This window comes from Aethalodelphis obliquidens, unplaced genomic scaffold (genome assembly GCF_003676395.1).
Source record: "Aethalodelphis obliquidens isolate GAN/ISIS:26980383/991018 unplaced genomic scaffold, ASM367639v1 scaffold13, whole genome shotgun sequence".
Taxonomy (NCBI): domain Eukaryota; kingdom Metazoa; phylum Chordata; class Mammalia; order Artiodactyla; family Delphinidae; genus Aethalodelphis; species Aethalodelphis obliquidens.
The window spans coordinates 33,824,995-33,852,102 of NW_020837957.1; the positions used below are offsets into that span (position 1 = coordinate 33,824,995).

The window sequence follows — 27,108 nt, forward strand, 5'->3', positions numbered from 1 at the left end:
TTTCTTAATTGTTTGGGGTTTGTTATTATAGGTCTTTTCCTTCTCTTGTGTTTGCTGCCAAGAGAAGTTCCTTTAGTATTTGTTGTAAAGCTGGTTTGATGGTGCTGAATTCTCTTAGCTTTTGCTTGTCTGTAAAGCTTTTAATTTCTCCATTGAATCTGAATGAGATCCTTGCTGGGTAGAGTAATCCTGGTTGTAGGTTTTTCCTTTTCATCACCTTAAATATGTCCTGCCACTCCCTTCTGGCTTGCAGAGTTTCTGCTGAAAGATCAGCTGTTAACCATATGGGGTTTCCCTTGTATGTTATTCGTTGCTTAGTGTTTAGACAAAGATGTCCAGAGAGCTTTCACTGATTGATATTACATGGGGCTGGGAGGTCTCTGGTTGTCCAAAGTCCTGTAGTTGGCCCTCCCTCCTCAGAGGCTCAGTCCCAACACCTGGCTGGATCAACAAGACCCTGCCACAGGGCTCAGAAGAAAAGGAAGAGAGAAAACAAACAAACAGACCCTAGGACAAATGGGAAAAGCAAACCTAAACAGACAAAATCACACAAAGAAGCATACACATAGACACTCACAAAAAGGGAAAAAGTTAAAAAAAAAGGAAAGAGAGCAACCAAACCAATAAACAAATCCACCAATGATAATAAGCACTAAAAACTAAACTAAGATAAACATGAGACCAGAAACAAATTAGATGCAGAAAGCAAATTCGAAGTCTACAGTTGGTTCCAAAGTCCACCCCCTCAATTTTGGGAACATTCATTGTCTATTCAGGTACTCATCTGATGCGGGGTTTATCAAGTTGACTGTGGGGATTTAATCTGCTGCTCCTGAGGCTACACAGAGAAATTTCCCTGTCTCTTCATTTTCTCACAGCTCCTGGGGTTTAGCTTTGGTTTTGGTCCTGCCTCTGTGTGTAGGCTGCCCTCAGGGGTCTTTTCCCTGCCCAGACAGGAGTAGGTTAAAGAAGAAGCTGATTAGGGCTCTCTTGCTCACTCAGGCCAGGGAGAGGGAGGGGTACTGTAGTCATAATTGGAATGTGGGGTGAGCTTGCGGCAGCAGAGACCTGTATGACATTGCAACAGCCTGAGGCACACCGTGTGTTCTCCCGGGGAAGTTGTCCCTGGATCACGGGACCCTGGCAGTGGTGTGCTGCACAGGCTCTTGGGGGGAGTCTGGGTAGTGACCTGTACTTGCACACAGGATTCTTGGTGGCTGCAGCAGCAGCTTTAGTGGTTCATGCCTGTCTCTGGTGTCAGAGCTGATAGCTTCAGCTTATGCCCTTCTCTGGATCTCATTTTGGTGGTGCTCTGCCTTCTGTGGGCAGACAGAGAAGGAATCCCCTCTCCTCGTGCACCCTGAAACAATGGTCTCTTGCCTCTTAGGCAGGTCCAGACTTTTTCCCGGACTCCCTCCCAGCTAGCTGTTGCGCAGTAGCCCCCTTCAGGCTGTCTTCACACAGCCAACCCCAGTCCTCTCCCTGGGGTCTGACCTCCGAAGCCCAACCTCAGCTCCCAGCCCCCACCCGCCTCAGCAGGTGAGCCAACAAGCATCTCAGGTTGGTGAGTGCTTATTGGCAATGATCCTCTGTGGCGGAATCTCTCTGCTTTGCCCTCTACATCCCTGTTGCTGTGCTCTCCTCCGTGGCTCTGAAGCTCCCCCCCCCCCCCGCCCACTGCCCATCCCCACAAGTGAAGGGGCTCCCTAGTGTGTGGAAACTTTTCCTCCTTCACAGCTCCCTCCCAAAGGTACAGGTCCTGTCCCTATTCTTTTGTCTCTGTTTTTTTTCTTTTGCCCTATCCAGGTACATGGGGATTTTCTTGCCTTTTGGGAAGTCTGAGGTCTTCTGCCAGCGTTCAGTAGGTGTTCTGTAGGATTTGCTCCACATGTAGAGGTATTTTTGATGTATTTGTGGAGAGGTAGGTGATCTCCACGTCTTACTCCTCCACCATCTTGAAGGTGTCTCCCTGTTTATTCTTCTAAAATAACGTTTACATGGACACATCCTGAATTTTATTTATTTATTTATTGGTCAGCATAAATTTCCTTTAATAATTTCTCCATTTCCAGTAGGATTTCATTTTGAGGTTTAACATATGAATCCAGTGTAAAGTTCTACAGTTTTAGTAAATCTGGATTTCAAGTCATTTAAGATGAAAATGGAAATGAAAAGTTTACTTAAGAAGTTTAATTTTCTTCTTCTATAACGTCTAAGTCTTCATCTTCTTCATCGTCCTCTTCTGCTTGTTGATCCTTTCTTAGTCAACAAATAGTTACCTGTCCTGCTCCAGATAAACACTTAGCTGACAGTGATCTCTGAAGAGGTGACTTTGAATTTGCTCTGACGATATCTAAATGACATAAATAATCTGGTGGATACAGAGAATTTTGGAAAACCTCTAAATCTTCTTCATCAATCTGTTGTATATTTTGGTAGGAAGCAGTGTAGAACTCTAAAGCTTTGCTGTGAAATAACATTTCGATAATGATAAATTCTGAAAATATAGTCTTTATATCCATTATTTTCTGCTTTTCAAAATTGTCAATAGTTTCCTCCAAATGACGAGTTATTCAGGTAGCATCCCTTGTAGCTCTTTGTAATTCAGTTTCTGCCTGTGAAATAACATATCAGTCAGACGGGTTTCTCTGACATATTCTTTCTGAGTTAACAGTTGAAAAGCTTCTTGATTCCTTGCTGTTAATGTTACTTTGAGGTCATCTCATTTCATTTCTACGATGGTTCCATAAGCTTTCAAATGTTCAACTACTTTGGCTTCAAGTCTTTCAACATCTGCTTGTCAATAATCCTGAAGTTTGGCAAACTCGTCAGCAAAGTTTTTCAGGCCCTGATTTAAATTTGGGGTCTCTGTAGAGACATACACATTGATTTCATTCACCAGGAGTTCTGCTTTGTATCCCAGTCTGGCAGTTTTCTGCACATAAGCAGCAAAGATTTAGCACAGCTCTCCAAAATACTTCTCCACATTTGTGACAGCAACTTACAATTGAGCATCCTGGTTCTGCAAGCTGCATTTCAATATCTTGCCTCACACACAGCCAGAGACTGCAGGCTGGGGCCCAAAGACAGGGGCTCCGAGGCACCCAGGCCCATCCTGGATTTAAAAAAGAAATAAATGTAAAATAAGTAATTTCTAGATTTACCTTTATAGTCTATTGAAAAGGGCTTTAACTTGGCAGTGCAAAACAAATTTAAGGCACAGCACTTTAACGAATATCACTACTCAAGAACAGTATGAAAAATATTAATTTTAAAAAGCAAATTTTAAAAAGATAAAGTGTAAAATATTTACTGAAAGCAATACCCATTAAACAACAACAGTTAAGGTCAAAGACATCTTTTTTTTTCTTTATGTGTGGGTTATTTCACAGAGGAATAGTTGAGACTCCATGATTGTATGTGATTGTATGAACACTGTGGTTGCTTATTCAGTACTCAGAATGCTGAGACTTACTGGTTGTCGTTTAGGATCAGAATGAATACACTTAGGAATATCCATTTCCAACTAAGATGGAGTAGCTGGGAACAGAATTATCACTGAACCTGAAAAATAAAAAATGCAGATGGACAAAATATATGGAATAAAGGTTATCAAGGCACTAGCATCAGTGAATGTAGGACAGTGATGCCTGAAAGATGAGGAGAAATGTTGTGTGCCTTATGAATTTCCCTAGATTTCTGTGTTGAGAGGATTTCCAGGCCGTAGAGTATGGAGGCAGAACTGAGGCAGAGTCTGGACAACACACTGAGTTGAAGAGACAAAGCTGAGAGTTTGAGGACAAAAAGCTGCCTGGAGTTTACCTCCCTAAAGTGCTGCAGAGGAGAGAGCTGCACAGAAAGAGAACACAAAGATCTGAGCCAGTCCCTTTATTTCTTTAGTAGAGTGCTAATGAGTGAACGGGAGTGAGGAAACTACCCAAGGCCAGGGAAAGAACCCCCCGAACAGGTTAAGGTGACAGTGCATGCCAGCCTCTCTTCTCTCCAGCCAGACTCGAAAACTTCATGATTCGTAGGGCATCAGGTGGAGCTCACTGAAGCGTCTTCATCAATCATAGGAAATAATTGGTCTAAAACACTTCTCCAGTCTTGCCTAATAAATCTTAAAAGCAAAAACAAACAGTATCCAAGTAAATTAACTGTGACCCAGAACAACGCTCAAGAATATTTATGACAATACAAAAATATCCAGCATCTAGCAAAGTGAAGTTCACAATGCTGAATTCAATAAAAAATGATTAAACAGACAAAGTAATAGAAAAATATGACTCATAATGAAGGAAAAAATCAATCAAAAGCCAAAGCTGAAATAGATGTTAGAATTAGCAAATAAAAACATTAAATAGTTATCATAACCCTATTTTTATGTTCAAAATTTAAGTATAGACATGGAAGACATAAAAAGAGACAAAAATTGCATTTCTATAAATGTAAACTAAAATGTTTGACTTGAGTAATACACTAGATGGGATTTGTGAAAATTTAACACTCCAGATGTAAAAATTAGCAAGCATGAAGACTTGGGAATAGACATTATTAAGATGATACACAGAAATACAGGAGAATTTTTTTTAAATGAATAGAGAATCAGTGAGATATGGAACAATTTCAAGTGTCTAATATGCTTGTAATCAGAGTGCTCAAAGACAGAGGATAGGGACTGGAAAAAATATTTGAAAAAGTAAAGACTGAAAAAATTCCAAATTTGATGAAATCTATGAATCCACATATCAACAATATCAATGAATCCCAAGTACAAGAAACAAGAAGAAAACTACAGTTCACATAATAATCTATTACCATAATTATGGTAATGGTAATGGTATTATGGTAAAGAGAAAAAATTTTAAATCATGCATATGATGAAGAACTTATATCCAGAATATATAAAAACCTCCCAAAACTCAATAAAAAGAGAACAACTCATTTTTTTAAAAAAGTGGGCAAAAGATTTGAATAGACCCAAACAGGTATGCTATTGTGGCAAATAAGCAAATGCAACAATACACAGCATGACTTTTCATTAAAGAAATGCAAATTAAAACTGTAATGAGGTACCACCACGCATCTATTAGGATGGCTAAATTTAAAAAGACAGAGCATCCCAAGTGCTGACAATTCCCGGGATGTAGAGTAACTGGAGCCCTCATATAATACTGAAGAGAATAGTACAGCTATCAACACTCTGGGAAAGAGTTTGGCAGTTTCTTAAAAAGTTACACACACCCATACCATGTGATCTAGACAGTCCACTCTAGGTGGAGGGAAATAAAAGTCTATGTCCATGCAAAGACTTGTAGAGGACTCTTCAAAAAAACTTCATGTTTAATTGCCAAAATCTCTAAACAAATAAAAAAAGTGAATTGATAAACTTGTATCTTATACATGTTTCTAATATAATTTTACATACATAGTATTTTTATATAATAAATATTTATACAATAAAATTAACATAATTTTATACATGTATGCAATATAATTATTCTATACAAAAATTTATATAATGGAATTCTGTTCGGCAATAAAAATGAATGAACTGTTGATATATTCTACATCATGGATTAATCTCCAACTAATTATGCTGAGTGAATGAAGCAAGTAAAAATAAAGTACTCAATATAATTCTATTTATATCAAATTCTAGGAAGTGCAAACAAATCCAGAGTGACAGATTAGTCTATAATCTATAGTGACAAACTAATCTGGGGACAGGGTATGTGGGTGGAGTGAGGAGAGGTAGGAGAGAGGATTTATAAAAAGATAAGGAAATCTCTGGGAATGATGGACATGTTCATTACTTTGATTGTATTAGTGGTTTCATGGGTGTATACATATGTCAAAACTCATCAAATTGTGTATTTAAATTAGGTGGTGTTTGTCGTTTACTAATATTACATCAATAAAGAAGTTAAAAAATAAGTACACTTAGGAATGCATAGCTTTTTCTATCCCTGTTAACACTCTTAACTTGGAGTGTGCTGTCTTGGAAGGTAAACTGTGCAGAATAACAGTGGCAAAATAAAAGATGTATTTTCTTTTGACATTACTATTATCTTATTCTATGATACAAATTATTGACCAAATATCTTTCTGTATACATTTTAGTCATTTTGGAAAACCTCTTCCGTGGAATGTTTCTATTGGGGCTGCTGTTTTGCCAATAACTAGATACATTACTGGCATAACATATCTGGCCCCTCCTGGTCTCAGCCCTGGAAGCCAAAGGAAGAAAACCTCCTCTGTGATGACTCACCAATCAGATTTCATTGTGCAACTAACTGTTCAGTACTGGAATCATTTATTTCACGCTACTCACCAGAGAACTTATTCTTTGGGAAGTTTAAAACTTTTTGTGGAAACATTTTCCTCATTAAAAAAGCAATTTGTGGGCTTCCCTGGTGGTGCAGTGGTTGAGAGTCCGCTTGCCGATGCAGGGGACGCGGGTTCGTGTCCCGGTCCGAGAAGATCCCACATGCCGCGGAGTGGCTGGGCCCGTGAGCCATGGCCGCCGGGCCTGCGCGTCTGGAGGAGCCTGTGCTCCGCAGCGGGAGAGGCTACAACAGTGAGAGGCCCGCGTACAGAAAAAAAAAAAAAAAAAAAATTGTATTTCTTATAGAAAATTTTACAAAATACCCCCCCCAAATTTTAAGTATGCTATATAGTTGCAACTGCTATTAATATTTGGCATAATTTACCTGTATATTTTATTAAAAATCATATTTATATGTTATGATAACACTACATAAAGTCATGTATCTTGGTTTTTTCACTTGATATTAAATGACAGTTTTTATCCTAAACATTTTAATGGCTGTCATAAAGTCAATCATTTAGACATACCATGATTTATCACCCATCTCCTGTGTTTAGACTTTCATGTAGTCTTAAATCGTTTACTACTATAAATAACATTGCAGCATTCACATTTTGCATAAAACTGTTTTCTTGGAGAATCTTCTCTGAAATGGAATTCTCTTCTTAAGCATACCCATAACCTAAAAATTCCTCTTTCCGGTTCAAGAATCCATTATCATCTACTGAGCACTTACTATGCAAGAGACTGTGTAGTAGAGGATAAGAAACTGAATGCAGCCTTAAGTCCTACAGAAGCTAAAAGAAGAAGAAATGACCATAGGAGTTTCAGAGTCATAGGTTCAAATTTGAATTTGAAAGCTCTTAAACAGTATTTTAAAAATACCGAATATGGTATTGGGAGAAGAATGGGTGGAGTGGAGTGTGCTGTATGTATTCTTCTGCAGGAATTCTTCCGTCCTCTGGATTTGGGTGTTTCTCCAGCAGTCCTCCATAACATCAGTGTAACTTGAACCACATGTTCATGTGCTAAATAAGAACCATCTCTTGGTATGGCTGAAGTAGAAATGGCTAAATGTCTTCCTTGCTGATTTTAATGTTCATAGAGATGAAACCAAGATGACAATTTGAGTGCTTTAATGTTAGTATGCAAAGAAAGTCTCCACATATATTTTTAAAAGTTAGAGAATGTTGTAAAATAAAAATGGTGTATTTTTCTTTCATCAATGTGTATAGAAATTTTCTTCCACAGAGTTCAGATTTTCTTATAAAAACATTTTATGGGAAAAACGTGCTGTTGGAAATATTTGTGAAATCATTAGTGGCGTTGGGTAGGCAAGTATGAACCATATAGTAAAAGATAATAAAAGAGAGCAAAAGAGTGGTCAGAGACAAATTAAAACCCCGGTTGAACAAACACAGTATTGGTAAAAATGTTATATTGATATCAATGAAAAGACAAAATGTACATTGAGGGCAATTTGGTTCACTATGGTGAAACATTTGAAAATGCTTAAAAATGGACTATTTACTTTGTAAAACTCAGAGAATTTGGATAACAATGGCCTTTGTGAATAAAGTACGATTATTCAGAGAAGGGAATTATGGAGCTAAAAAGAAACACCGGAACTCATTCCGGACTGGAGTGAAGGCCTGGAATTATCTGGATGGAGAGACATAAGACCACTTCGTCTTCAGTATTCGGAATGCAGCAGGATACTGCTAAGGGGTCGTTGCTACCATTAGTCTTTTAAAAGCAGCTGTGAATAGGATAGAAAATGATTCATAAATACAGACACTGGTTATGCCACTCCCTCCCCTACAACTCTAACAGACATTCTCAATCAATTGCGGACTTTTTCACATTAGACTTAACAGGAGTTCGGAATCCTTCTTAGTGTAATACCATGGGTGTGCACTACCCACAGATGGACTTTAAAGATATTTAACATGACTTCCAAATCGGAGATTTATTGATGTTTCAGTTTTCTCATCACCTGCTTATTTGATAGAACTCTTGTGTAAGGTACATAAGATAGTTCATGTTAAAGTACATTGTTAATAAAATGCTGGAAATTGTTAATGCAGAGATGACAGATAGGATGATTATTTGTTTATGTTTATAAAAATGTGGCTAATGCACTAACAAGCTAAATTCCTTTACCTACAGCCTAGAAGTCCTTACTGTATGCAGACTTTTGTTAGAGTCATGTTAACGCTATCGCATGTGTGTTTTCCCTTAGACTGTGTGCTTCCCGAGGGCAGAGCATGTGTCTTTCATCTTTGTATTTCTGGGACTTATAATATCAAGAACATAGAATATACTCAATACTTGTTGAACTGAAATTAGACTAAAAAGCTGGATAATTCAATATTTTTAAACTCACAATTCACTTTTATTACAATCCTAGATGAGGCCGGCAGTTCAGAATTTTACCTTCCATCTACATTAGGCATTTTCCAGCCCCTGTGAATTTGGATTTCATGTAGTTTAGTCTGGATGTTTCCGTCCAATTCTGTCGTGATATTTATAAACCAACACATATGATATTCTTCTACATTGTGTAATAATGTGCCTTCCTTTTGCTGGAAATGGTTCCCAAAAGGAAAGTATTAATCCAACCACAAATATGTTTACTTTTTAAGATTCAAGGACCTGAAATAGTGATAGAATCTTTGACTTTATCTCTGTTCGGTCTTGCTACCATCCGCCAACTGATTTTGAGATTCCAAAGGAAAATCTTTTCATATGTGCCCTCTTGAGCATCGTATACTTTAATCCCTAAGAATTTAGGATTCAACTTGCTCTGCTCCGAGGGTGGTGTGTTTTAGTTCATAGAAATATTGAGACAGGAATGCCTTGGCAAATTTGTTTTGGAAGGAGAGATGAATATTTCAAGCTCATATTCATACTGCCTGGGGAGAAATTTGTAATCTGGATCCCACAGCTGTTGCTGGGTGAACCTGTGGGGTCGTTTTCCTCTGGCTAAACCAGTAGGGGGTTTCCAATGCCTGTCTCTACAGCTAGATGCTCTCTGCATTTTTATTACTTGCTGTAACCTTAACAACTATGTTTGGAAATGCATGGTTTTTAAAAAAATCCCCTGATAACTTATGTATTTTGTATTGACTTGAAATCATGCTCATTCACAGGTTCTGCATTTGAGAGGAAACAAAAAAGATTTGGATCGATTCTTAAAATATTTTTCAAGAGTGGGAGCTAAAAGGAGAAGCTTTTTTTTTTTTTTTTTTTACTGTCCCAAGAGATGACTTTTGGGTTCATGCCATAAAATCTAGTGTGTGTGTGTGTGTGTGTGTGTGTGTGTGTGTGTGTGTGTATGAGCACAAGCAACATGTCCCTGTGTGCTAGCATAAGATCCATCCATTTTACCTTCCTTTCCCTCATAGCATTGTGGTACTTCAGCACTTGACTCTAAATCTCAAGGCTGTGAGGCCCTGTGATAGCGTAAAGCTATCAGCTAGGGGAAAGCAGAGACATGACATTTTAAGGGAGAGAATTTTCTAAAAGTAGACAAACAGGGAAGGGCAGATGGTTGGTGGCAAATTTTCTGCACCCCTATGCACCTCAGAGCAAAACAGTGTTTTGCAGATAGTAGGTTCTAGCAAATATTTATCAGTCTGATATTATATTCTTTGAGGAATTCTTTGGGTCTGTTTAATAATTATTTTGGGGAAAACATGAAACCATGTTAGCAACATGCGATTTGCATATTATAAATATACCAGCCTCTGAAAACACTTGCTGCTTTTGTTTTCATAAAACTTGCTTTAGGAAGAAAAAAAAAAACCTGTTTTCAAGGTTTGCCCCTAATACTGATATTCTCATTTTTAGAGTTTCTGACTTCAATCTGAGAAGAGGTGTTGAGACCTTTGGGCCACACTGTTCTTATCCTTGACTCACTTGATCCTCAAAGTTGATTTCTCATTTTTAAAATGCATATTACATCATCTGTCTGTGTGAATAATGGCACAAGAATGAACTCATGGTTAAAAATTACCTACAATTTGGAAAGGTTGGTTTCTATAGCTTTTAAGTGCACAATATTGAGTTGATGTACATAATGAGTCTTTTTTTTTTTTTTTTCATTCAACGGCAAGGTGTTTCCTTCACTGAGCTTTGAATGGGTCTTATGAAGAGGATTTTCAAGTGACACCTGGGAGAGCAAGGCAGTCATTACTGACTTTACAAGAGCTTCTTTGGATATATGTTACCCTATCACCAACTTTGCTGGTGATTTAAATTCAGCACTATATTGGCTCTGATAATGTTACCCAACAAATTGGATAGCACATATTCTGACATCTTATCTAGGGGATCTCAGCTGTTCCCTTGCAGAAATAAGTTTGGAGCAGGGCTGTAATGCAACCTTAATTACAGGGCAGATGGACCAGCTACAAATGGATGTTTTGCTGCTAGATGTTCTGTTCCAGAGAAGGATGCAATCAGTTCAAGCTGTTTTTGACTGATGTTTCAGATTGTGGTCTTGTAAACAGGTCTGAAAATAGCCACTTTTTAAAGACTGTAAATTCCTGTATTTAGGGTTATGCCTTAAAAATGAACCCTAAAAAGAATAAGGGTTGGAGGATGGAGTAGCTTTCAGTTTTGAATTGCTAGCTGGATGGCTGTAGCACTGTTCTTAAAAGAGGAGGAAGCAGGTCATTAGAGGGGATGCATCTAAATGCTGTGTGTCAGAAATGAAAGGAAAATGGAGTTTCCTTGATGCTGGGGAACTGTATAACTAGCTGGGATAACAAGCATTGATATTTATTGTAGTGGAATGCAAGGAAGAAGCTGAAAAACAAAACTCCTGGTGTCTCTGCTCCACATCTGCTGAACTAATTTGGGGGTAATTTTATCATTTTAATGTGTGTGATGCTCTTCCCCAGTTGCTAAAGTACCCTGTTGTATACCAGATGTCAGACATTTAATGAGGCCTCTGAGGCTCAGGATGGGTTGCACTGCAGGTGTTTAATGCTTGCCAGGTCTTTAGATAAACCCACAAGCTGGTGTTTCCTGGTTAGCATTGATTCACAATACTTAGATCCTTTCGTAAATGTTAATGGCCATTCTAGCCACGAGGAGGGGCTGGAGGCTACTCCATCCACTCTTGTCAGTATCACCCAAGATGAGTGCAAATGTAAAAGGCTCCAGGTTCTAGGGTACTAAGGGGTTAGTATTATGAAAGATGGAATTAAAACTCCCAGCCTATAGAGGTATGGCTTGAAGTACAGTAAACTGACCAAGAGGGTACAGTTCCTAGAGCCTAGGATTTAAGTCCTGGCAAAACACTGAATTTCTCTGTCTCAACTTTCCTCAACTTTAGTATAAGGATAATATTAATATCTATCTCTTAGATTTGTTGTGAGCAAAAAATAAAATAATCCAGATAAAGCATTTAGCTTAATGTCTGGTACAGCCTTAATGCTGCTCCATAAATGTTATTTAGTTTTGATATTATTATCTGATCTCTTGGGTATTCACTTTATCTTGGGAATCCTCTTCTGTGGAGCTTGGCTTCCAGCTAAGGTAGATGATGATTTAGGTCACCTATGCTACAGTCATTAGTTCCCCTTTTAGAAGTGGTTTATCTGGATGTTTGGAGCACTAGGTCTAGAGTCATACAGACTTGGGTCAGAGTCCTGGTTCTGACACTTAAAATATCTGTGACAGTGGGAAGTTTATTTAACTTTGTTAAACCTCAGTGTAATGATCTTTATTTTTTCCAGCTTTAATGAGATACAATTGACATATAAAACTGCGTAAATTTAAGGTGTACAACATGAAAATTCGATACACAAATATATTGTGACATGATGACTACAACAGGGTTAGTTAACCCTTTCATCACCTCAGATAATTACCTTTTTCCTTTTGTAGTGAGAACACAAGATTTACTGTCTTAGCAATTTTCAAGTATATAATACAGAGTTGTTAACTGTAGTTACCATGCTGTACATTAGTTCCCCAAAACTTATTCATCTTATACATGAAAGTTTGTACCCTTTGACCAACATCTCCCTCATTTCCCCCACTTGCCAGCCCCTGGCAACCACTATTCAGCATCTCACTGGTCATAGATTTTTTTTAACTGGACAAGTGAGTCTTCTCATTCCCACTGAACTCACATTCCACCTACTTTTGACTTTGATTCTGATGATAAGTTTACCTCAGTCATTTTAAGATTATAGACTTTGGGTTCAAAGTGTGTGGTCTTCAATCTCTTAGTCTTAGATGGCTCATTCTTTTAGCTAGATATTCCTGGATTTGAAGACCAGCTGGATGTGATATTTTGAGAAAGAATCTCTTTTAGCATTAGTTTCCTCAACCTTAAAATGGGAATTAAAATTATCTAATTTTTGACATTACATTTTAAAATGAGCTTATGCAAATAAAGCACAGTGCCTTGCCTGGCCCATGTTATAGGTAACTTGTTTACTATAGGTTATAGTAAACAAGTCAGACTGCTGCAGGAGGTGAGGGAGGGTTGAGGCAGAAGGAGTCATACAGTCCAACTGTAGCTTGGATCCATGACCTAGAGCTTACTTTATCAGAGGACAGGTTCCAAACTTTCCCTCATATTTAACCCTTTCTCTTCCTTCTTTTGGCTTAGACTCTTTTCTCTTTGTCCACTCTTATTTCTCCCATTCTATGCCCCTAGACCCAACGCCCAATCAACCAGGCATTAAGTATGCAAATATAAGTTGGTGCCTTTCGTACTGTCCACTGATGCTTTGGTATTTTTTACTGCTGATGGGGAAGAGTCAACAATGGCTAAATTCATTGCTCAGATTCTGGAGAAAGTCAAGCATGAGGGTACTGTCAGGCTAGGAAGGTAAGCTGTGGACCCAAGGTCTGATGGTCAAGGCCGAGCAGAAAGCAGAAAGCTGTATAGGGACTCTAAAACAACTATAGTACATTGAAGATGCAGTGCCATTTAATTCAGTTTTCTGCACACAACCCCCTTCATAGCTGGCTTCTTTCATAGTTTGACTTCTGCCAAATTGCACCTTGGAGTAAAAATTAAAACAAAACAAAACTTTCCTTGCCACCACTGATGGATCTCTGTCGCAGATTTTTTCAACAGGTGACAGCCACTCTGAGAAGAGAGAATTGACAGCTGCCTGAAGCCAACAGTTAGAGCTGAAATTGAGAAATGCGTGTTATAGTGCTGCTTAGTGAGAATTTGAAAATTTCCCCCTGAACTTTAAACCCTTTAATATACCTGCCATAGTGTTTTCTGAATTAGAAAATTGCAAGAGAAACTAAACGTGAGAAAGAACTACTGAGAAGGTGAAAATATCTTTGCTGACATAAAAGACAGGAAAAAACCCCAGAACTTTCAATGATATTTGGAACAGGACTTTGTAACATATCCTTATAAGTTATTTTTATATCGGTGCATGTAAACTATGAGGGAGGAAAAAACTACAGAAGAAAAGGCGATTCCAAATTAAGTTAGAATATTACATTACTTTGAGTACATGTGATTGAATTATCTTAAATATAATTAAAGAGGTATAAAAAGGCACTTTTCTCTTTCTTCAATAAGTAATTACTGGGCAGATAGTTTTGAAATACTGGTTTAGATGTATATGAAACTGTTAGCTAGTCTAACTTATCCGTATGTCTAGGTGTGGCCCTGGCAGGGAGTTCAAATTATTCTATTATGGAGTTGGATAAACTGCCTTTTCTTTTAATTTTAAGTTTGATATGAAATAAATTATTTAAGGTGTCTAGTAACATAGATGCTGATAGTCAATCCTGGATAAAAGGAAAGGGGAAACTAAATGAAAACATTAGCAACACTGTACTCCACAAAGTTTGTTTTGCTTACCTCATATTCCATAAATGTTGACTCATCACCTTTAACATAGCCTCTAAATTTGGTGAAAATCCTTGTGACTGTTTTTGAAGGATGTGATCACAGACAGAAATTTTATTTTATTTATTTGGTTTAAAGCATCAAGCAAATGTGTTTGAGGACCTACACTGCATGCTTCTACGGATTCATAGAGTGACTGGAGTGGAGAACTCAACTCATTCAGAGTTGCCTCTCTGAGGAGGTGACATTTGAGCTAAGAAGTGAAGGATAAAAAAGACCAAACGTAAACATCTAGAGCAGAGGAAATGACTGGTTCAAAGTCTTGAGGGCAGGAGTGAACGTGTTATCTGGGTGCACTGGAAAAGAAGTTTCCCTTAAGAATTCTGAACCACACACCTGGATTCAGTGTGTGGAACTCTCTTTTATGACTCCCAAATACTAAAGCCAAGAATTATTTTAAAGTAGTCATGGTTGGCATCGCCCCTAGAAGAGGTAAATGAATTTTCTCTGCACAGAAAGCCTTCACAGTAAAGTTTCCCTAAACACACAAGAAATCAGGTCACCATAACTGGGAGACAGCAGAAACTATAGTCTACATAATCAAAAGCCCAAAGATGACAAATGCTAGAATGATCAGAACAGAATTTTAAATGAGCATGTTTAATACATTGAGAAAAATGAAAGAATATTAAATATGTTTTGAAAAATGAAAGAGTATTTAAGGTCTCTCTTTACCAGAGGACATGTATTGAACACATTTTATGTGGCAGGCAGTGTCCTGAGTGCAGATCTTATAAGGTCTCCATTCCAGTTTATTAATTATCCCAATTGTTCAGCTCTGGCTCTGGAACACCTATGTATCTGCTTCTTCTCCTAGATACTCTTCTGGGTTCCATTCAAGGTCAATTTGCTTTATTTTTTAAAATGTATGTAATCTACTTCTTGGTCCAATGTTGTAGAATGTACGGTGGGCTACCTTTCAAGGGCACACCTGTTTTCCACTCTGCTTGTGACCTAAAATGAAAGAATGCTCTGTCCTTGAGCCTGACACAAGTGGGCAGATTTGAGAAATAATGATTGGTTCAATGGTACAATTCATAAAACTGGACATAGAATTGGCAAATGAAAATTATAAAGGATTTGAATTATTTGGACCATTGGAATGAAGGGTGAAGGGTTTTAACACACACACACACACACACAGAGAGATAAAAGAAAAAGAGCAGGAGAGAAAGAAAGAAGAACATTTTTACGTTGACATTTGAATTCAAATTTCATGGTTACCATAACTGATTTATGCTCAATGTATTCTAGAAATGACAGAAAACGTAGGCATGAACTGATGGCATTGATTACAATAAAATAAGTGTTTTAAACATGGATGAGAGACAGTACAGTATAAGAACCTTAAAAATCTTAATTAAGAAATAATTATGGCCTCATCTTCTCTGGAGACACTTAGAAATTATGGGATTCTTATATTCTTGAAACTGTAAAGCTTTCTTTTTTGGCTAAGTGAAGCTTTGTTTAAAAAAAGAGAGAAACATATGAATAACCTATTAAGTGTGGTTTCAGTATTCTGGTTGTATGATATTGTCTCATTTAAGAGGCCCTTTCTTGGGTACTCCAGCCACGAACTGGATTAAACTAAGGAGTGTGTTTGTGTGTATATATGTGTTTGTATTTATATATTGTCACACACATTTTTTTTAAAGAGAGAGTGTCATTTAAAACATATGCACCCTCCTCTTTTTGATGGGACCAGCTAATTATATAGGAACAATAACAGTAGAAATCCACCATTTTACTTTTTAAAAAAGAGGTGACAGTGAGCATGAAACTCTACTATAATAATAGTAGTAATAAAAATGTTTAATAACATTTTCAGTAGTGCTTTAGCTTTTACCAAGCATTATTTCCTTTGAGTCTCATAACTGTGTGTTTAGCAGATACTTTTTATCCTGCTCTAATTAGGGACTCTTTGGTAGCAAGAGACCTGATGTACTCAAGGTAGATTAAGTAAAGGGAGATTTGTAACAAGGAGAAAGGAGTTATCTCAATGTATTGAAACACAGCAGGAAAGCCCTTGGTAACCCATGCACCTCTCCACTGCTCTCTTGGTCTGCATGTGTTTCGTAGCTTTTAGTGTCTGTCTGTCTGTCTCTCTCCCAACTCCCTCTTCTTTACTTGCTGAGAGGTGGGGGGCAGTTTAGAGGAGATGGAGTAGGCTAGACACACAACCTCAAGTGTGTCAAAATACATTCCCTTTACAGATGAGGAAACTAGGCTCTGTTTCCTTCGCTACCCAGGGCCCTACTGAGATCTCAAAGCCCTTAGCATGGTAATTCAAAGTAAAAACAACAACAATCATTAAAATACATGTGGCCGGCCTTCCCTGGTGGTCCAGTGGTAAAGAATCCGCCTTCCAATGCAGAGGATGGGGGTTCAATCCCTGGTCGGGGAAATAAGATCCCACATGCTGCGGGGCAACCAAGCCCGTGAGTGCCACAAACTACAGAACCCATAGGCTCCGGAGCCCGTGCGCCACAACTAGAGAGAAACCCAGAGGCTGCACAGGCCTGCAACAAAGATCCTGCATGCCGCAACAAAGACCCCACGTGGCCAAATAAATAAATATTTAAATAAATAAATAAAATGCATGTGGCAAAGTCCATCAATGTGCTGATGACAACTTTGATGCTTTCAGAAACATTAAGTTCTTTCAAAAGTTTTTATTTTTTATTTCTTGTGTGTATCTGCTTTCTTGTTCTCTAAACACATAAACTAGGAAACAAGCAAGGCCTTTACCACTCAGAAGAAAATTCCATGCCAGACTGAAAGTTGAAAAATGAAGGGACTGACTTTTAAATCCTTCGCAGTTTCATGAGCATAGACTTGGTCTTAGAAGAGCTTTTGTGAGTTAGGGGACATTCTTTCTTAGTGGCGTATGATAATCTGGGGTTTTTGCTCTCTTATGTAATGCCCAGAACTGTATTTGATGAGAAAATGCAGTGTGATTTGTAATCCATTCTAAGACATTCAAGCACAGATTTGGTTTTTGTTTTATTTGAAACAATATTTATTTGTTTATTTGAAAGTTGTAGAGTTTTTGTTGCTTAAATAACAGAAAATGAGTTCTTTCGAATAAACTGCAATTTGACATCTTGAATGACAATAACGTGAGTCTTACCTTTGTTTGATGACCCCAAGCCTTTCTGGCAGGTTCCTGTCTAACAAACCCATAAATGTTCAACAGTGGGGCTCTTGGGGCTAAGTGGTCAGGGAGTATGAGATGTGGGTTCTTTGCACTTTCCTAATATGTTCATTAAGCAAACAATTCTAGGCCACACCTAAGAGTGAGAGGGGACTGGAACTCATTTTCTTTATCATATCCCAGTTTCTACTACAGTGCCTCCTACATAGTAGGTGTTTATTCTTTATTAAATAAATAATTTTTTTCACCTTAAGGTTTTACCTGAAACGAGACATTCAGTTGGAAATTCCCACCACTGGAAGGTGTTCAGATTAGGCGTCATCAGTAGTTCAGACTGAAAACAACTGTAAACTAATCCAGAGTGAGCACAATTCTGAGTGACCCAGAAATCATCCGGTACTTACCATGGCTGTTTCTCTGGGATATTCTGGAAACTGACATAGTATTCCATATTCATGCAAAGCTGAAGTAATTTTAAGCCATCACTGCTTATTTTGGGCTAGAATATGGTGTATAGCGTATAGAAAAAGTAATTAGTTCCACTCTGTCTTTATGTTCTTATTTTCCCTTCTCTCATTTCCATATTCAACAATATCAAATATCTTGCAGGCCATGGAAAACAGAGATGAATGAGACAGGGCCCCTACCTTCAAGAACTTTTCAGTTTGCAAAAGACAAAGGGAATTAATAAACAGTATTGAAATATTATTGATGTTCTGATAAGAGATTAAGGGCATTATGGTTATACATAAAAAAGGAATTATTTTTATCTTGAGATTTGGGGAGTGGCGTTGTGATGTTTTCATAAAGTTTAAATGTGAATGGCAATTCTTCAGATATTTCTTAAAGTATATTGTTTCACTTTGGTAGATAAAGAAAAGAAAGTCAGGTATTAACCTGTAAATGGAAATTTCCACAAAATATTTTTAAGGTGATCTCCTTTTGGAGGAATAAGTATTAGGCAGACTACGAGGTACCAGGGTTTTCCTAGGCACAGAGAGGGAAGAGAGCTTGGCGGGCCTGGTGAATGCAGTGGGCCACTAAGGAGCATGGGGTGGGGGCACAGGTGATGCCAGAGATGTAGCCTTCCTTACCTGATATGCAAATTTGTGGCTTTCTTCTGTCAAGTATTCTTACTGCATATCTGGGGTTTGAATTGGAAAGGTTTTGAAGACATTTAATGACCATTTACTAAGGTATGGCTATGTAAAATTCTAAGGAGGGCAGATAAGGCAAAGAGGAAAGAGTTGGATCACAAAATGATAAAAGAAAAATTACAGGGATATATTTATTAGATTTAGGTACTATTTTTTGAATCCTAAAATTTTTCATGAGGTTTCAGACCATATGTGTTTCATTAACTTTTTTTCCTAGCAGATGTTCAAAGACAATTTTCACATGCCAAAGACTATAAGAAATGTCCAACCAAAAGGATACTGGAATGATAAATCTGACAGGTTTTTGGTGATGAATATAACAAATACAATTTACATACTTAGATGCTTATTTTTGTTGCAAAAACCTTTGGAGAAAATATTTAAACCACTATTGAAGGTCTCTAATACCATGAATGCCTATTAGTTAGCTTGTATCTACCACTGCCTGTCATCTCAACTCAGCCTGTTCTATTCTAAAACCATTTTATGAAGTCTAAACACTGAATAATGTTTAAATGAAAAGATGGAAAGGGAAGAAAGAAAGCTTTCATTCTGGGTTTCCCAAGGCCTTTTTCCCCCGTATTCTAATATTTTCCTTACCTTTGGAGGTCTAGGAACTCAATGACATAATTATAGTTTCATTGGTCATAAAGACTAACTCACACTAACCAATAATTTAAGTAAATTGAATGGCTAATTCATTACTTGAGACTGAGGGAATTTTCATTTCCAGCAACCAAAATAACCTTCTTCTACCCAAGTCAATGCCTCTGCAGTAACAGAGTCCAGAGTTATTAAACTGGCAATTGGAATGTTCCTTGGCAGGCACAGGATCAGAGAAAAGAGAAGTAGAACATTTTGAAGATGGTTTTACTGATTCATGATGAGGTCCCACGAACCTTCCCTGCTTCACAACAGATTCCCCCTCTCCAATGAGTAAGAAATGTGTTTGTAAGATTTAATGTCACTTTTCTTTAGAAAGTGGTGGAGTAATACTACCAAACTCATTTCTGATTTGCATTTTTTTGTGACCCTTGAGGATATCTCCACTTCTTTTGACACATCTTTTCTTTAGAATGATTTTTATCACCTAGACTTGGAAGTTACACAGTGTTACTTCCACAGTATTCCATGGGTTGAGACAATCACAAAGGTCTGCCCATGTTCACTGGGAGGAGACATAGATCTCACAACTCAATGAGAGGAGCATCAAGATGACATTGTAAGAAGACCATGTGGGACAAGAGATACTGACGATGGTCATCTTTGCAAAATACAATCTGCCACAGTCTATTCTCTGGCCACAAGAATTCACATTGCTTCTGCAGGCAAAATATGTCTACCCCTGCCTCAAGATTTCCAAAGTTTCATCTCATTATAGCATTTGCTCAAAGTTCAGTATTTTGTCATTTAAATTCGGTTTGGTCTCCTCATGAGCATTTTCTCAAATACATCAACTTTAGTACAGTTCCTCTCGATCTAAAGACATGTAAACTAAAAGAGATAAATTATCTGTCCTTTAGCTCTCTGACCCCCAAACATAAAAGTCTGGCATACTAATAAGATAACTGCTTGAAAATGGTGGGATATGAAAAATGCACATTCAGGGGCTCATAGCAGTTCTGAAATCCAGTAGAACACATTTCACCAGTTCTTTGATTAGGGCTCAATCTTACTCTATGGGAGTTCTCAGTATCGCTTGGTTCTGTCCTGTGAGTTCTTCCTTTTCCCCAAGAAAAAGCCTGTGGTTTCAGTTGAGAAGTCTTCCCAGTCTGCTTCCTGCCTGTAAATGCTGTAGATGCAGTTTTCTTTTCATTTTGTACCATCTCTGTCCCTTTCAGTCTATGATGGCAATGCTCGTGCCAAAACAGTTTTCTTAAAAATGTTGTGACTTTTCTATGAATTTTATTGGGGTTCACTCCCATAGACAAAAGCCACAAGTACAAGTATCTTTAAGACTGGTCCTTTTCTATCTTGGGCTTCCTGAAGGAAGCTAAATGACAAAATGCTTAATATTCATATAAACCCCAGTTTTTGGTGGAATCTGCAAGGCATTCTCTAAGATCTTTAAAGTGCTTTTATTTGTCTGGAAGTTTTTATAAGCCACTGTATTAGAACTTTATAAAGTCAAAAAAAGAGCTTATAACCCCATCCAGGATTTGATCTTTGATATGACACTTAATTTGAGAATCATTTGCCATCTGGAGAGACTAGAAATGAGAAATAGTTTTATTTTTGAGCCCAGCAAGTTCCGACTCTTTGATATTTAACAGTTTTCTCGTTAGCTCAACTTGTTCCTTTCATATTTTATCAAAGTCTAGTAAAAGAAGCCAGGTGGCAATTTTAATATTTTGCCTGGAAATCTCCTTAGTTATATCATTATTTTCATGATATACATTTTCTGTTTTTTCACATTACAGCAGTCAATAGATTTGCCAAGCTTTCTGCCTTTACATAACGAGAAACCCATTTCTGTAGCTTCCAATAACATTTTTCTTATTTTTCTTTAAGCTGTCACTGATAGCCTTTGAGCTCTGCGATCTTTTACATATCTGTAACACTACCCTTAAGTCCCTTCCAGATTTCACTAACAGTCTTCTCAAGCTCCTTCCAGCTTCTACTCAGTACCGTATCCCTAAACCAATACCTCATATTTAGGTTTTTGTTATGACATCACTCATTTTCGGGTATCAAATTATGTATCAGGTGTCTATCATTATATAACAAATCACTCCAAATCATAGTGGCTTAAAACAATAACAATCATTTATTTTGTTCACAACCCTGTTATTTGGGCAGGATTCTGTGGGGAGAGCTCATTTTGTCTCCATCCAGTGTCAAACAAGACAGCACGCTTGTGGCCTGGATGACCCATCTTCAGGATGGTTCACTCACTGGAATCTGTTGACTGGAGCTCAACCAAGACTTTTGGCCAGGGACCTTGATTCCTCTTCATGTGGTCTCTCCATGGGTTTCTTGGACTTCCTCACATCATGGTGGCTGAGTTCCAGGGTTGAGCATTCCAAGAAAACAAGATGGAAATGCATGACATTCTTATGACCTAGCCTCAGAAGTCACATAGTGTCACTTCAGCTGAAGTCTACTGGTTGAGGAGTCTCAAGGTCATATTGCTTGAAGAGCATATGAGAAGGGAAATCTTGTTACAGTTAATCTCGGAAAAAACAGCCTGCTACAACTAGTATTGTTGAAAGAAGCGTTCCTATTTATGGGCCATTTGTGAGTTATTTTTCGCCTAGTTTTCAATCTTTATATTTGACTTATTGATTTATATACGTTCATTGTACATTGAGAATATTAGTGTCTATAATATCCATTGCCAGTATTTTTTCTCCAGAACATTCCTTTTTACGTTCCAATGGCTTTTTAAAATGGACTACACATGTGTCGCCATCCCCAGCACCCATGCCAGAAGTGAGCTATGGCCGAGGTACATAGACATACCCAAGTCCTCTGGGCTCTCATTTGGTACACGTATGAAAATAAATAATAAAAGAAAGCAAAGAAGGCTTCCCTGGTGGTGCAGTGGTTGAGAATCCGCCTTCCGATGCAGGGGACACGGGTTCGTGCCCCGGTCCGGGAAGACCCCACATGCCGCGGAGCAGCTGGGCCAGTGAGCCATGGCCGCTGAGCCTGTGCGTCCGGAGCCTGTGCTCTGCAACAGGAGAGGCCACAACAGTGAGAGGCCCGTGTACCGCAAAAAGAAAAAAGAAAAGAAAGCAAAGAATTTATAAAGTAAAAATAAGAACATTAAATTTGCCCTAAGAGTGTGCGGAACAATCTTATGCTAGTGAGATATTTTAAGGGAAGAACTTCCACGAGTAAGAAATTAAAATATATTTCTTATATGCAAACATTGGACAGTGCCTGGCACATAGTAAGTGCTTGTTTAATGCTTGCTTAATGACTAGTTTGTTTTCATCAATGACAGACTTAGTTTGCATTCTACCAAAAGCAATCCCTGAGAGAAGGATGTGGACATGTGTATTTTATTTGGGAAAAGATTTCAGCAACCAAAGAAAGGATGGTGCTATGATTAGTTTACCAGTGTGGACAAATGGAACTCAATCCATCTGGGACTCTTTAACAGGCTATAAGAAACACACCTCAGAATAATCCCACCAAGAGGCAAGGATGCTGCAGCATCAGGCTATCAACTGTAGCTCCTGCAGGTTGAGTGTTAATCCTCGGAGCATTTACCTGTGACAGTTCCAGCCTTCCTTGAATGCAGGTGCTTGAGATAAGAAGCCATTGACACATATGGGAACTTCATGTCAAGGCACAGGTACCCTCTGTGGTAGGTACAGGTATCCAGGTGGGGCTCTGGCAACATTTACTACAGTGATATATTGGATAAAGGGAAAAAGAAAATAAAAACTATAAAGATGGACTAACAGAAATGGAGCAAGGAAGAAAGGAAATCCATTTGTGGAGGAAAAATTAATCCTCCTACACCTCCTAAGAATGTTGTGAAACCAGTTACTAAAACCAGTTACTTTGGGGGTCAAATAATATAATTGAGAACTTTAAATCAGTTTCATAATTTGTTATCTGAGATGAATGTGTGGAAGTGGTATATTTCTGAGTCAAAAGTAACAGACTTTGGCTGAGAGTTATTTGCTTAAAAGCTGCCTCTTTAAATGTATTAGAAAAGAGAATGCTGGTTTAATACAGAAAGAGAGGTATGAGAGTTCTAAAAAAAATGAAAACCCAAAATCTAGCAGAAATTTTCTCTCTCTCCCTCTTCTTCTCACTCCCCTTCCTTCCTTCCTTCCTTCTTTAGAATGTACAACTCAAAGAGAATATTGCTGAAAAATACGTATGACCAAACATAGACTTCTCTTCTATACCTTTGCCTTTACATCATCCTGGAACCTCCAAAGGTAATGACATACTTGTGATTAATTGTTGCTTATCATTTAGTATCTATTTGGCCCTTAGAAACTATTCTCTCTTTACATTATCTGCAAGCTGCCACAGTCTGATTACCATTCAGTACTGATCTCTCAGTGTATGATAATAGAATTAACTTAACAAACATAAAGAGTAAAAATGAAATGTCAACTTTTATTACATACTTTTCTCCCATCTGCCAGAGTGATTTAAATGCCAGTTTTAAAAAGTAAAGAGACAACCAGCCAGCCTTTCAGTGGGCCTTGCATATGGCTGCCCATGGCGTATAGTGCTTGGTGTTCTGCACGCCAGCCCAGGGCACTGCTGAGTCCGGCCTGGTGGTGACATTGGACGGCACATGGCAGTAATCCTTTGTCCATCTGTGTCCTTTCTCTGCCTGGGATAAGACATTATGGTTGAACAGCTCTGTTTTGTCCTTCCTTTTCTGAAAGCTTCTCGAATTTTGAATCTTGGCCGTTGCATTGGCAAAAGTTCTGCTTTCCTCTTTCAAGAGAGATGCTGCATCTCTTCTTGCATTCCATACTGCTGTCCTTTTTGATTGTGAGCCAACAATATGCATGGCAATGTTTGGGGTTTTGGTGGTAACTGATGAAATATGGTAGCTTGTGAGATAGATTCTGCATGATATGAAGAGTTTAATCTTTAATCTTTCTGGATAAATCAAACAGCCTAATCCAGGATATTAGTAACTCACTCAGAATAAATTAGATGCTTTATCTGTTCCACATTGCTTATCTATACTTACTTATTATATTTTCCCTACTTACTTATTTTCTATAGTCCCATTAAAATGCAAGTTCTAAGAAAGAGAGAACTCTATATTCTGTGCAGGCATACTTTCAGCCTACCTGGTACAAAATAGTTGCTCAATAAATACATTTTGAATAGTTGACTGAATGTCATCTTGCTGTCTATTGAGTCCATCCATTTTAAAGTGTATTGAGTTACAGATGTAGAAAATAAACGTATGGTTACCGGGGGGTAAGTGGGGGAGGCATAAATTGAAAGATTGGGATTGACATATACACAATACTATATATAAAATAGATAGCTAATAAGGACCTACTGTATAGCACAGGGAACTCTACTCAATACTCTGTAATGGCCTATACGGGAAAAGAATCTAAAAAAGAGTGGATATATGTATATGTATAACAGATTTACTTTGCTGGACACCTGAAACTAACACAACATTGTAAATCAACTACACCCCCAATACAAATTTTAAAAAAATCAAGTGTACTGAGTTAAGAATCAATAAAATTGGCGAGAACTGAGCCTGCCTTCTCAAGAGGATGTTACCTGGAATGGTAGCTACAAATTTACCTCAGAACAGTCCCTCCCTTGTCACTGTAGAACACAGTGAGTTAAAATAAATGTCAGAAGCACTAAATTATCTCATTTGCTGCTTCTGCCAGGTAATGCCCGTTAACCTGAGTTTGAGGCTGTGAACTACAAGGTCACATTGCTTAAGGTCCAAAATAAAAAAGGGAAAGTGGTCCAGCAATGGCAGAAATGTAGAAAGAGAAAAGATGCTGATTAGAAAAGCCAAAGTCAGGAGCCACAGACACTGGTGTGTTTTGGATGATTGGAGGGGTATTTGGGACACTGAAGAAAATTACCAGTTCATCAAAGGAAGCGATGAGATGTGAGTTTAACTGCTTGGTTGCAGCAGCTTCCAAGAGAGGTGGCCGATATGTACCTCTTCACTGCCATTAGAAAGCAGTAACACAGGCCTTCCCAGGCAGCCTTGCTAGGGATCATTCCTCTTCTTAAAAATTCCTGCTTCTTCCAGAGCGATGCAGCTCTCTGTTGGAGTCCTGGTCCAGTCATCTGTGAAATGCTCCAATCCCTTCTACAATGTTCCCAGTGTCCAAACACCAGCAGTGCTTATTTTTTAAGAAAGCCAAATTCATCTTTGTATAGTTCTGATTGTTAAAAAGTGTTCCTTTGTTTTAATATTTGTTTCTGCATGTTTTATCTTTGGTTTTAATTCTATTCCTTAGGAACTTGTTACTGCTTTACATGACTGGGTTCTCAAAATATTTACAAGCAGTCATTATTCCCCGGACTAATCAGGGTAATTAGCGGTCATTTCAGATAAACCCTGAAATCTCAGTGGCTTAACACTGAGGCTTATTTCTTTCTCATGTGGGTCAAAATGCCTTTCTGAACCTAGTAATTATGCTTTCTGGAACATGGGGCCTTCTGCATCACTTTGCCAGAGGAAAAGAGATTTGGAAGCAGTAAAGAAACCAAAGTGACACACATCATTCAATCCACTGACCTGAATTAGTTGTGACCATAACTTAACTGCAAGGGATGCTGGGAAATTTAGGAGAGCACAAGGATATTTGGTCAACTCTGTGTTATCTGCTACATGCTACTCCTAGTTTTTTAAACTTTTCAACTAGCTAAATTTCCCAGAGCCTTTAATTCTTTTCTTTTCTTTTTTTTTTTTCCTTTCAATTATTTCTTATAGGACAGATTTCGAAGTAACCTAATCACCCACAACCTCTAAGGTCAACCATATCATTCACCAGTTGTGCTACACTCTGTGTGGTAATTTTTTTCTGTCCACCATTGTATCCAGACACCTTTCCCACAGATATCTTCTACCTGCCCCATCTAGAACTCATCTCTACTAGGGTTTCTAACTCAGACAAAGGAATCACAACCAACTAGGTGATTTCAACCTACGAATGTTGCAAATAACTAAGCTTCCAATTTGGGTTTAAACAGGACACCTGGATAGATGTGTATTCATCTTTCTCTCAGCTAAAATGTGACCTTATTTTATACTTCATTTTATTTCTATCTGGAGTTCTAGGTATACAATAAACATTAATTTTTAAAAAGCAGGTACAGTGTAACATATAAATAAAACAAAATTTGAAATCATCATAATTACCAAGCACATCTACTGTCTCTCAGATGATCTATCCAGTAGTTCCCCAGTCTTACAACACTGCTTTGGAATATATTTACAGTTGACTGTCTTTACTTACCAGCAAGAGAAAAATAACAATAATATGGATTAAGTGAATGAAGGGGCCCCCAACAGTGATTTTGCTTGGAGGAAAATTTTCATGTGATTGTCTCTTTAAGCTCTAATCTGGCAAGAAAAAATATTCAAAATAATGAATTATTTCCATCCTGGGAAGATAGAGTAAAAGTGTACATATTTGAAAGTAAGTGAAGCACATTTGTTATAAGAAACACCGCAAATAGCACAGGTGTCTTTTTGACATGAATAGGGAAAGAAAACAAAGGTTTATTCTGATCCCCAGAGCTCAAGGTGGAAAGTGCCAACAGCTAACGAGAAGATTGTTGACTCCACCTTTACTACAAATATGGGGCTTTCTTGCTCATAGCTGTAGTGTCAATGTTGATATATTTGTAGGAGAATATCTGCTAAAATTGCAAAGCATAAATATGGCATGCAAACGAAGCAGACTTTTTACACACATACCTGCAGATGAGGTACATTCACCATCTGCCCGAAGTGAAGCCATGTCCTGCTTGCATAGTTAGAGCTGATCACTCTGGCACAGAAATGAATATCTCAGTGGGAGCCAAGTACCACCACAGAGTTGAAATTCTTGTTAAATTAAGATTATCCAACCCCACT

The 27,108-nt window shown here is 38.0% G+C and overlaps 1 pseudogene; it reads right to left on the reverse strand.

Annotated features, from left to right (window-relative positions):
• Nucleotides 1-2,189: 2,189 nt before the first annotated feature.
• On the reverse strand, nt 2,190-3,520 carry LOC113624288 (protein FAM92A pseudogene; annotated as a pseudogene).
• Nucleotides 3,521-27,108: the final 23,588 nt, after the last annotated feature.